Source organism: Myxocyprinus asiaticus, chromosome 6 (genome assembly GCF_019703515.2).
Source record: "Myxocyprinus asiaticus isolate MX2 ecotype Aquarium Trade chromosome 6, UBuf_Myxa_2, whole genome shotgun sequence".
Lineage (NCBI taxonomy): Eukaryota > Metazoa > Chordata > Actinopteri > Cypriniformes > Catostomidae > Myxocyprinus > Myxocyprinus asiaticus.
In genome coordinates this window covers 51,658,198-51,671,736 of record NC_059349.1, presented here as the reverse complement: position 1 = coordinate 51,671,736, position 13,539 = coordinate 51,658,198, and positions in this window count along the sequence as shown.

Here is a 13,539-nt window from a genome sequence, read left to right as displayed (position 1 = left end):
CCTCATGGCTTACACATGGAGGGACATCTTTGTTCCAGGTCAGAACACCATCTTTTTCATTATGTTTTTAGCTATTCTGGTCCAAGTAAACCTTAATTTGTTTGTTAACATCAGTTAATGCAATAGCTAACACGAACTAATAATGAAAAATGCTTTTACAGAACTTATGGTAATACTTTGGTTCTGTTTATTAAATGCATTAGGTTTCATGACATGAACTAACAATGAACAGTATTTTTAACAACACTGATTAATCTTGGGCAATGTTAAAGGAATGTTCCGGGTTCAATATAAGTTAAGCTCAATCGAAAGCATTTGTGGCATAATATTGATTACTACAAAAATATATTGCACATAGTGAAGCACTTACAATGGAAGTGAATTGGGGGCAATTTTTGGAGGGTTATATATACCTTATAAAGTAAAAAGCAGATTTTTACAGTTTCAGAAGGTTAATATCTGTACTGTAACAGATTTTTTTTTTTTTTTTTTTTTACAGTGCCAGTGTGGTCATGTAAATTACAACAGTTTTAAACTAAAATGTACAAGTTGTTCTGTAAAGTTGTTTAAATTTTTACTGTATTTATTTTACATAATTATTCTGGCAACCACAGCTGCCAGTTTTGTTTTTTTTTATTTTTTTTTAAAAACAACATGATTTTTTTTTACAGTGTAATGTTAATGTATAACATATTTCATTTTAAAAATGTATTAATATATGTAATATATTTACATTATCCAAGATTAATAAGTGCTGGATAAGTATTGTTAATTGTTAGACCATGTTAATAATTAATGATAATGAATATAACATTATATTAAAGTGTTACCGAATGTATTCATCTTAATGTTAATTTCTAAAAATGCTAATGTACAGTGTATACAGTGCATCCGGAAAGTATTCACAGCGCTTCAATTTTCCACATTTTGTTATGTTACAGCCTTATTCCAAAATGGATTAAATTCATTATTTTCCTCAAAATTCTACAAACAATACCCCATAATGACAACGTGAAAGAAGTTTGTTTGAAATCTTTGCAAATTTACTAAAAATAAAAAACGAAAAAAATCACATGTACATAAGTATTCACAGCCTTTGCCATGACACTCAAAATTGAGCTCAGGTGCATCCTGTTTCCGCTGATCATCCTTGAGATGTATCTACAACTTGATTGGAGTCCACCTGTGATAAATTCAGTTGATTGGACATGATTTGGTAAGGCACACACCTGTCTATATAAGGTCCCACAGTTAACAGTGCATGTCAGAGCACAAACCAAGCCATGAAGTCCAAGGAATTGTCTGTAGACCTCCGAGACAGGATTGTATTGAGGCACAGATCTGGGGAAGGGTACAGAAAAATTTCTGCAGCAACGAAGGTCCCAGTGAGCACAGTGGCCTCCATCATCAGTAAATGGAAGACGTTTGGAACCACCAGGACTCTTCCTAGAGCTGGCCGCCCGGCCAAACTGAGCGATCGGGGGAGAAGGGCCTTAGTCAGGGAGGTGACCAAGAACCCGATGGTCACTCTGTCAGAGTGTTTCTCTGTGGAGAGAGGAGAACCTTCCAGAAGAACAACCATCTCTGCAGCACTCCACCAATCAGGCCTGTATGGTAGAGTGGCCAGACGGAAGCCACTCCTCAGTAAAAGGCACATGACAGCCCGCCTGGAGTTTGCCAAAAGGCACCTGAAGGACTCTCAGACCATTAGAAACAAAATCCTCTGGTCTGATGAAACAAAGATTGAACTTTGAATGGCAAGCATCATGTCTGGAGGAAACCAGGCACCGCTCATCACCTGGCCAATACCATCCCTACAGTGAAGCATGGTGGTGGCAGCATCATGCTGTGGGGATGTTTTTCAGCGGCAGGAACTGGGAGGCTTGTCAGGATCGAGGGAAAGATGAATGCAGCAATGTACAGAGACATCCTTGATGAAAACCTGCTCCAGAGCGCTCTGGACCTCAGACTGGGGCGAAGGGTCGTTGTCCTGTTGGAAGATGAACCTAAGCACACAGCCAAGATAACAAAGGAGTGGCTACGGGACAACTCTGTGAATGTCCTTGAGTGGCCCAGCCAGAGCCCAGACTTGAACCCGATTGAACATCTCTGGAGAGATCTGAAAATGGCTGTGAACCGACGCTCCCCATCCAACCTGATGGAGCTTGAGAGGTCCTGCAAAGAAGAAAAATAGGTGTGCCAAGCTTGTAGCATCATACTCAAAAAGACTTGAGGCTGTAATTGGTGCCAAAGGTGCTTCAACAAAGTATTGAGCAAAGGCTGTGAATACTTATGTACATGTGTGTTTTTTTTATTTTTTTTTATTATAAATTTGCAAAGATTTCAAACAAACTTCTTTCACGTTGTCATTATGGGGTATTGTTTGTAGAATTTTGAGGAAAATAATGAATTTAATCCATTTTAGAATAAGGCTGTAACATAACAAAATGTGGAAAAAGTGAAGCGCTGTGAATACTTTCCGGATGCACTGTATATATATATATATTTCAATTGAAAGTTGCAGATATAAATTAACATTAGCTAATGCATTATGTAACGTGCAAACAATGACATACATTTACAAGTCAACCATAAATTAACCATCATTTCTGTTTATCTATTTACATTAATAAATATATGTACATAAATAAAACAACATCAGTTGTAATACAAAATGCTAAATACAACATACTAAATTCAACTGAACATAAATTCATACTAAATAAAAACTAAAGTCAAAAACATAGTAATAAACAGCAGCAATTAACTAAATATTTTGCTTTGTGCAGGAGCTCAAGTGAATTGATGAATTCACTTAAATGAATGGGACCTCCCAGAGATAAAATAAAAATTCTTTCATGATTTACTCACCCTTATGCCATCCCAGATGTGAATGACTTTCTTTCTTCTGCCGAACACAAACAAAGATTTTAGAATAATATCTCAGTTCTGTTGGTACATTCAATGCAAGTGAATGGTGACCAGCTCCAAAAATCACATAAACGGGGAATAAAAGTAATTCATACAGCTGCAGTGGTTTAATCTATATCGTAACAATTCTTAACATTTTGAAAGCTAAAGTTGAGATTTATAGTAAAAAAGACTTAAATATTGATCTGTTTCTCACCCAAAGTGATTCCATTGCTTCAGAAGACATATATATTAGACCACTGGAGTCTTTTATGCTGCCTTTATGTGCTTTTTGGAGTTTAAAATTTCTGGACACCATTAACTTGCATTGAAAGGACCTACAGAGCTATGATATTCTTCTAAAAATCTTTGTTTGTGTTCAGCAGCAGAAGAAAGTAAGTCATACACATCTAGAATGGCATGAGGGTGAGAAATGTAACATAAATGGATCCATAAAGGATTCACTAATTCACTTATGTAGGGCAAAGTCCGTTTCATTTTAGTGAATCGTTTTGTTTGGATGGATCATGTAAGTACATTACATTAGTTCAAATAAATGATTCCCTGATTTACTTTAGCCCCTGAACACAGTGCACAGTCTTCTTCTTCTTCTTTTTTTTTTTTTAAAGTGAAATATTTCATTTTGATGTTTTAGACGCGATAGGTTGTTTTTAGATTTCTTTATTATAAATGTATGTTCATAGTTTTTTTTTTGTTTTTTTTATTATTTTAATTTATGTCCTGTAGCTACAATTTAATGCTGTCCCCCATATTGTTTAATGTTTTCTTTCCCCCTGTGCCAAATAAATAGGCTACCTGATTGCAGAATTAAATAATATCAACTTATATTTGTATTTTATTTGTATTTAATTATTATGTATTTTTTAAAGAGTAGCTTGTAGCTTTGGAAGCCACAGTTTCTAAGTATTTCCCCCCAACACTGGTCAGATGGTGCTGTGGTAACTTTGGTAATTTTGTGTTTTTTTGGGGCATGTACCATGGTTTTACAATAGGGCCATGTCCAACAAACCATGGTACCACCAAAGGACTTTTTTTGTAACAGAAGCAATAATGAGAGTGAAACTTTTTGTATTGTGAATAATTTAGTAATGTAAAGAAATAACTGTACAGACAAACGCAAAGCAAACCTGCTTATAACAGCTTTCCTGGTAGATGTACAGGTGGCAGAGAAGTGTGTAAAACTGGGTGCACAAAGGGTGATGTATGTGTCCGGAGACATGACTGACCCCGCTGACACCGACAGAGTCATCAAACACGCTGTGGACAAACTGGGTGAGAAATTATTCAATTGCACATGCACCCAAAAAACAGATTTTTGCTCCTTGCTGAATTTAATTACTTAAACTGAGCTAATGTACATAAATGATGTCTTTGACAAATGTTTATCTAGTTGATGTGACATAATGATTTTAAGTTCGTACAACAAGACTTGATCAAATCCATTCAAATAAATTAGTTAAAAATGTAATTTAATTGTGCAGAAAAGTTTTATTAAATTCACTGAAGATTTTTATTTTTTAGTGTGTGAGTACACTCCTTCAAATCAACATGAAATCTAAATTGCCCCTGTTTACTTTATATACATTCCCAGTCTTAATGTGAATGATTCATCATTTCATGTTATTCCAAAGAACATTTTTTTTTTAATCCTCCGTCAAAATGTAATAACTTACTCTGCTTTTGAAATAACTTTTCTTGTCAGCTGATGTAATCAAGCCCTCTTATTTTCTAACAAGTCATATAGAGAGCACTTTTCACCATTCAATCAATTTCTGATGGAAGTCCTGCCTTACTCTTTTCCTTGTGAAATATTGTGTTTTAAAATACATCACATTTTAGAAGTAAAACGGGTGGTACAGCATATGGTGTTTCATGATACATTTTTATATCTATATTCTTCTGGTTCTTTTGATATCTGTCTTGCAGGTGGGCCTGTTAAACATGTTAAATCATGTTGGAAACAGCAACGTTGAGTTCTGAAATAGAGATGCAGATCATGTCAGATCACTCATGCAGGTGAAACATTCATTTCTGTGGGGTAGTTTTGTTGCACAAATACAATGTGTAAACTTTTTACTGTCACTGCGGCTTTTAAACTTTTAATTGAGAAAGTTACAGTATTTTTTAAAAAGGACCAGATTAATTTACAGCCTGAATGGAATCAAACAGAACTGAATGGAACTACAGAAAAATTTCATTGGTCACAGGTGAACATTGTGAGTTACATGCAGATGGCCGCGCAGCACTTCCTGTGCTGGAAAAATTGGGCGGTTCCATAATCGTAGTGTCATCGCTGATAGGTGAGTCGTAACTTGGTTGGCATGTCTTGTATCTCTTTGGCTAAACATTAAAACATTTGATTATGGAAATTGTAATCGTTCACTGTGCACACATGTTTGTAAATATGTGCAGGGCTGGGGAGTCTTGATAAAAGTATACAGAAGCATAGTTTTTTGGCTGTGTCCCAATTTGCATACTTCTATTGTGCACTAAAAGTATGTACTTAACTGCTGATGGGAAAATACATTGTTTTCAGTATATAGTAAGACAGTATGGCAGCATCAGGACATGCTACAATATCAAACAACAGCTTCATAATGCCAAAGACCCTTTAATCTTGTACTGTTTGTGTTTTCATACAAGCATTTGCATCTAGCTAAATCGTTTTTAGGTTCACGCAGGTACAGCAATTAAAGACTGAAGGTTAAAGGAATAGTTCACCCAAAAATGAAAATTCTCTCATCATTTACTCACCCTTGTATCATCCCAGATATGTATGACTTTCTTTCTTCATCAGAACACATTTGAAGAAAAATAGAAAAATATCTGAGCTCAGTAGGTCCTTATAATGGATGTGGATGGTGGTCAGACCTTTGAAGCTCCAAAAATCACAGACGGTCAGCATAAACATCATCCATAGGACTCCAGTGGTTAAATTAATGTCTTCTAAAGCGAAACGATCACATTTGGTGCAAAAAATATCAATATTTAAGTACTTTTTAAAACTATAAATCATCGCTTCCGGTCAGCAGCAGTATGCGCATTCACGAGAGGGCGGAGTTCACGCAGTTTCTCATGAGACATATTGCCGTTGGCATGTTATTGATGTAATCTCACGTTTTTCTTTCAGTTAAGACATCAAGGATGAGCACACAAATGCCCCATTGTGAGTAAACAAACAGATACAAAAACAGATCTAAACCAAAACCAATGAAGCTTCTGTAAAGCGTTCCTCCTACTCAGTTGTAAACAGCGCCACTCTTCTGGGTGTGTGGCGCATGCATCTGTTGAGTCACATGCACGCACTGCTGCTGACCGGAAGCGATGATTTATAGTTAAAAAGTACTTAAAAATTTATCTTTTTCAAACCAATAGCAATCATTTTGCTTTAGAAGACATTCATTTAACCAGTGGAGTTATTTTAACCAGTAACGCATCTGTGACCATTATGATCCTGGGACTCATCGACACAGAATTGGCAATGAATAAGATCAGGTTTGTGTTTGGTTGCTTTACTCTCAATACAAGATGAACTCACACAAGATATTTTAGGGAACAGTTTATTAATTAATTTGCAATGCTGTCCTCTGGCACATCTATCTTGTTACCTAGGTGATTTATTATATGGACAGTACATTGGTACATCGTGCCAAACATAAGTAAACACTTGACTCCCTGTTATTTCCATTTCCTGGACCATGAATAGTGATTTTTGCCAAGCTTCACACATACAGTACTTTGGAATGGGATATTATTATTTTTGCTTAAACAAAATGAAGCCTATCTTTAGGTGTAACATGGTGGTGGAGAAGAGGCTTAGAATCTAATCACAGCTTTTTAATGATAACAAGGAAGAAGGTAATTCAGTAAACATAGAAAAATACAAACGAACTAAATATATACATAAATGCTACAGCTTAACAGTCACTGAACTGAACTGAAGGTGAGGGAAAAACACAAGGCAGTTCGTGACATTAGGACCATTACAATTTTTTGCATTGTGACATTATTTTCAATTAAGCACAAAATTCTCATTTTAGGTGGTTCTAACCGTACTGCAAAAATATTCACAGTCTCATTACTGTAATAGAAACAAAAAATAATTATATATTATTTAAATTGTATTTATACATCATCTGTTGTATTGCTTTTAATATATGCTGATTAAAAAAAAATGACAGTACTGAGAATCAACATTGTGAAAAGTGGGAATTACAAAAACCCGAAAGTAAAACATATGGAAATGTATGTTTGATTGTCATGTAAATAATGTCGATGCAGAATTTATGTCAGGCTCTGGTTTAATCTGCTATAATAGATTGAAATGTTTGAATTTTTTTCTCCCAGTTTGGAATGCCCAATTCCCACTACTTAGTAAGTCCTCCTGGTGGCGCGGTTACTCACCTCAGTCCGGGTGGCGGAGGACAAGTCTCAGGTGCCTCCGCAATTCACGCATCTTATCACGTGTCTCGCTGTGCATGACACCGCAGAGACTCCGCACGCGGAGGCTCATGCTACTTTCCGCGATCCATGCACAACTTTCCACATGCTCCATTGAGAGCAAGAACCACTAATCGTGACCACAAGGAGGTTAACCCATGTGACTCTACCCTCCCTAGCGACTGGGCCAATTTGACTGCTTAGGAGACCTGGCTGGAGTTACTCCAGGGGTGGTAGTCAGCATCAACACTTGCTGAGCTACCCAGGCCCCCGACATATTTGAATTTTAATATATTATATTTTTTTATGAGAGAGAGAGAGAAATATCTGTTATCCCATCAGAATACATGGTTACTTTTGAATAACCATCAATGGAGAAAAACGCATTTTTTATAAGAGCCATAAGAGTCATGTGTTTGTGAATCGGACTGGGCTTATCCAATAGTCACGTGGAGCTTTGTGTTTGCTTTTGAGTGCAGCCAGCCAGCGAACACAATGCAATAGAAAGACGTATTGCTTTGCTGTTCTGGGTACACATTCTTTGTTATCTTATCATATTAAATTCAGACTGTATGCTCAAAACTCTGATAAAATATTATTTTTATGACGTGGAGCTGGAGATTTATTAGCGGCGGAGGAAGCACTGACATACTCTATGCCATACACACAACACGTATGACTCATTGGACAGCGGTCTGCTCGCTATTGAAGTGCACTTGTATTTAAGGATTATTCCCGGTTCAATACAAGTTAAGCTCATTTGAAAGCATTTGTGGATGTTGATTTACCATAATATGCATTTAGACTCGTCCCTCCTTTTCTTTAAAGGGGTCATTTTCCTTGATCTTTTGACTTATAAGAGGTCATTGTACTATAAAAACATACTATACGTTTCAGAACTGAAAACTTCCTCTTTAATAGAAAAAGAGCATTTATTAAAACCAAGCTGCAAGAATGGCTTGTTTGGAATTCATGGAACTTGTGACGTCACATGGACCAAATACTGTACATCTGCATATGCAACGCCTAGGCTATTTTTCCGTCATTGCACCCTTGGCCCCGTCCAATGGATTTAAATGTTTTTCTACATAAACATGCACAGACAGACGTCTTTGACCGCTTGATACATACAGTATCTCGGGCCACTTTTAAAAGATGTAGTGTTAAGTTACAACTCTGAAGAGGAGAAGCTCTCTGTCATTTAGCTGCTGCTTCGCGTTCTTTCACCCATCTACACTATTTTTAGTTGTGGGTGTATGAAAATATGATGGAATGATACTGGAAACTGGATGTGTATGTGTCTTCAGTGTATTTTAGAGTGGATTATATGTTCACCTCATAACATACAAGCCATAATACGATTCAAACTTTGCAAAGGAACTGTTATTGAAGGATAGGGCAGTTAAAACTCTTGGATGCGATCGCAAAAACTGTGAGTAAACAGTTTCATTCATGAATATTTCATATGTCATGACTGTGTGATAGTTTACGGTACTGACACCCTGTTTACACCGGGTGCTTCCGCTGAAGCAACGCAATGGCTTGAAGCTGTCTACACCGGGTGCTTTGACAATAACTTTCTAAACCATTTATTTATGTTGTTGGCAGTAGTAACGCCACCACGTGCAGCGCAAAATGGAACGGACCATCTGTTTACTGTCGGTGCAATGCGACGCGACACAACGGATACCTCCATAGTAGACAGCATAATTGATTATAATGGGTTCTATTGCTTTTAACGTGACTCTCATGTCCAGTGTAGACAGGGTGTGAATGTTAACAGTTGTGCTTGAGATGAACAGTTTAATATATTCGGATGCAATGTGTTGGATGTGCGTTGTGTAAACCCTGACATTTAGTTAATGTTGTTGAGCTGGTTTATTCTCTTCAGATTGAGTTTCAAAAATGGCTCTATTTGAGGGGCTACACGATGTTAGCCAATCACAACAGTGGGCGTTTATGTTGACGTTTTAAGGAGGCACTTATGCCAAAACCGAGCGTTTCAGACAGAGGGCCAGAAACAGGGTGCAAAATGATCATATATTACTAAATTATGAATGTTTTAATGCAAAAAACTTTACAAACATTATCAGTGGACTTCAGGGAAGAAAAAAGAGCATTTCATGACCCCTTTAAAAAAATAAAAAATTTGGGTTCCAGTGAGACACTTACAATGGAATCCAAATTCGATACTGCGTGTTTAATGACATAAAAGAACAACAAAAGCACCATTAAAGTAGTCCTTATGACTCAAGTATTTTATTTAAAGTCTTTTGACTTTTTGAATCACAAAAGGCTGTGTTTAATAATTAAATATATAGCATACATGTGTGTAATGGTAGCCAGCTGGTAGGTAGCTGTGCAGTGTGTAAACCTCACTCCCCTGGTCTCAAGAGGAACACTAGCGACTGACGCTAGAGACTGAAGCCTTCATCCTCCTTGTTAGCGCACCCGACTCCTATGCCGGTTGATGCAGTTTCAAATCCCGCTTGGAGTGGGTCAAGCAGTACCGGTTACATGTGCAGTGCATAAGGCACAGACCAGCTCAACGGATGGTAGCAAAAACTTCCTGGATGTGTTGCAGAGCCCCTCCAAAGTCTGGGGCATGTACTAGCAGGTCATCCAAGTATACCACACAGCAGCGATGAGAGATGCCCATCTTCACCCACTCCATCAAGTGCTCAAAGGTGGCAGGGGCATTACAAAGTCCAAACGCCATCACCCGGAATTGCCAAAGCCCTTGACCAATGGTGAAAGCGGTCTTGGGCTTTGCCTCCGGGGCCAGTTCCACCTGCCAATAGCTGCTTCGGAGGTCAAGGGAGCTGAACCAACTAGACCCGGCAATGTAATCCAGGGTGTTGTCAGTGCAGGACAGCGGATAGGAGTCTTTCATTATGACTGCATTGAGGTGTCGGTAGTCAACACAGAATTGCCAGGAGGAGTCCTTTTTCCTAACAAGCACAGCAGGAGCCGCTCAATGACTCTCACCTTTTCCATCTCCAGGATCTTCTGCTCCTCCACCGACTGGCTCTGGCCAAGCAGTCGGTGGGGCCGCTGGCATATGGGTGGAGCAGTGCCGGTGTCAATTTCATGCTTTACCAGCCCCGTCCGCTCACACTCCTCATCTCATGCCGCGAAGATGTCCTGGCTTTTGTCAAGTAGTTCCCAGAGCTGATGACCTTGAGTAGTGGTGAGTCCTCCCCTGCCGCAGTGCAACAGTTCCTGTACAGCCTGGATGGTCTCTGCTGATAGGGTTTCCCATTGCAACAAACTGCCAGAGTGGGGCAGAACTTGTGGGGAGTCCTGGTGCGGTATGGTCCGGACATCCAGGGGCGTAGTTTCCTGAGGTGGCTCCCGGGCCTGCTGGCTGGTTGATTTCCTCTGTAGGTGGGCCTGGGACACTCCAGCTGTTCTTCGACCCCTCTGCAAGGGCACAATGTCCATGCCTAATCGGAGATGAGTCCCTGCTACATCTACATATGCTCCACAGTGTGTCAGGAAGTCCAGCCCCATAATGCAGGCATCCTCAACGATGGCCAACCAGAACTCATGGATGATGTTATCCATGCCAACAGTCACTTGCAGGAGCTTCCTTCCCCTTATGGCTGCCCACTTCCTCTGCCTTCCACTGTCCTCATCTGCATTGAGGTAGTTGACCAGCCAGGCGGTCAAGGTTCCATGGTCCCTGGCAGGACCCCAGGGCGGACGATGGAGATGGTGGATCCTGGTCAATCAGGGCTCGGCAGGGGTGGTCATCGAGAACACAGAGTACGTACAAGCCCTGAGTGTGGCCCATCAAAGAGCACTTGCCATGGCGGGGAGTAGAAAGTGGTGGGAAAGGAAGACCCTCCACCCTGCCACCCGCCTTTAGTTTTCCGACGGTGGAGGGACACAGGCTGGGGCGCAGGGGCAGGAAAGTTATGAGCAATGTGTCCCATCTCTCCACAGTGGTAGCATTATTCCTGACTGGTAGATCACCGCCTCCGTCTCGGCAAGAGTTCCCTGCACGGGGTAGTTGCTTCCACCTGACACACCTCCTTGGTGTCTCTGCCATCAGCACATTCAGCATGCCGTACTCTTGCATGAGGGTTGTGTGGAAGTATGCCGGCACTAGTGCTGTAAGAAACACAGCCTCTGCCCATTCTGCCTCTGCCGATGCTTGCGCCAGAGACTTTGGGGAAGCAGGGCGAACATGCTGCCGCAGCTTCTCAGGGAGGAGAGCTTGCAGAAATGCGTGGAGGGACAGTTCTTCTTGAGCAGCTCCGTCACACTGGGGTTACCCCCACCTGAAGTTAAACTGCACATCTGCGGCTAAGGATCCCAAACTCTCTCCCTCCTTCCTATGTCTGCCAGCCAGCTGATCCCATCGCTGCTCTGTTGTCCGCCTTTCTCTGAACCGCCGTTCGAGTGCAGAAACAAGAGTCATATAATCTCACTGCTCCGTTGGCGTGAGGTCAAGCAGAACTTGCAATGCTGGGCTTTCGAGCTCCAGGGCCAAATGAACTGCAGTGTCCTCTAGGTTCCATCCAGAATGCCATGCCACCAGTTGGACCTGCGCAAAATAGGGCTCCGGGGGTACTAATCCATCATATCGCGGCGGTTTCAAGTGGACCCTTGCACTGTCATGACGGTCACCGTGCTCATTCGTGGTAGCCGTCGCACCACCATCACCAGAGGGGAGACGCCCATGTCTCCATGGAATGCTGAAAGCCACATGCTCACTTTTGTACATCTGCAGGAGATCCCCCTCCTGGTCTGGTTCCCACCCACGTGAGTCTCAAACTCCCACATCAACAGAGGCAGCCACCGCGACAGAGGCATTTGAGCTGGCATACTGGCAGATGTCACCCTTCAGGACGCCTTCTTCTTCTAGTGTTTTTATCCTGAAGAGGGCAGTAGCGGCTGATTCACGTTGTCTGAGGTCATGTTCTAGTGCCACAAGGCCTCACAAATCCCACAGGATTCAGTCTAATTTATCGTGAGACATCCCACTTCTTACACCAATTGTAATGTCTTAATGAAGACAAGTACAATGGTTCAATCACACACAAGAGCTATTAATCCAACACACAGCACAGAACAAGCTGAGAAACACATAGCTTACCCAAGCACCTAACTGATGGTGCTACACTTCTGCCAGAGAGTGAGAGAAAATGACAAGTACCCATAATGCACTGCAACATGAGCAGCAAATCAGAACTAGCAACAGTTAGACTGTGACACTACAATATATTACTTATTTATAATAAAATTTTAAATTAAAGGTGCTGTAAGCAATTTTTTTCATGGAAATTATGCAAAAATGTTTCTACTCCTTGAAAGATATTAATTAAATAAGTGTGCTGAGATATTTCACCAGTCTCTGTGGCATCTCTGGACTCTGTAAACAGCAAACAAAAATGTGTCTATTTCATAGCTTTTAGTTGCTACTTCAGTATAGTTACAGTTTTCAGTGTTGAAAGAATTTAGATCATTAGTTCTGTACAGCAGTACCGCCGCTCCCTAAATGCAGAGTACGCAGCCTGCGTAGGGCACCATGAGCAGAAATGCTGTCTGTTCACGCTCCAGTTGTCAATTATACATTCGGCAGAACAAAAGGCATTTACACTTAATGTGGATGTTTACATGGATTTATACTGTTAATCAGCCTGAAGTAGCTGCAATAGTTTCCAGTACACCTGCGAGGGTGTGGGGTAAATGCGTAAATACTGCTCATGACATGCGGGACAAAGCACACTGATGTATTGCTGCATATTTAAAAACTGATGTCACAAGAGACCATATTTACAGAATCACCCTGAAAATGACCATCACCATGTCACAGAAAAGCCAGCGTTATCATTAGAATCACAACTTACCTCAGAGTGCTGCCTTAAATTGGAGCTTCAATTTTAATCTTGAAATATCCGCTTGTTTTGGTGTAAAATGGTGTTGCATGACGAAACTATTATTTTTTCACTGTGTGGAGTGAAGAAAGTGTTTCACTTAGTTAGAAGAGTTTGATGCTGCAGCAGTGATGGGCTCAGCTTGAGTGACTGTGACAGCACGCGCAGCTGTGTGAACGTCCGCTGTCATAAAAGTCCCATTCAATTATCTCTCAATAAATTACTCATTCAAATTAAACCCAGTATTGTAACGAAAGGAATGCCTCCCCACTGTAACGAAGTA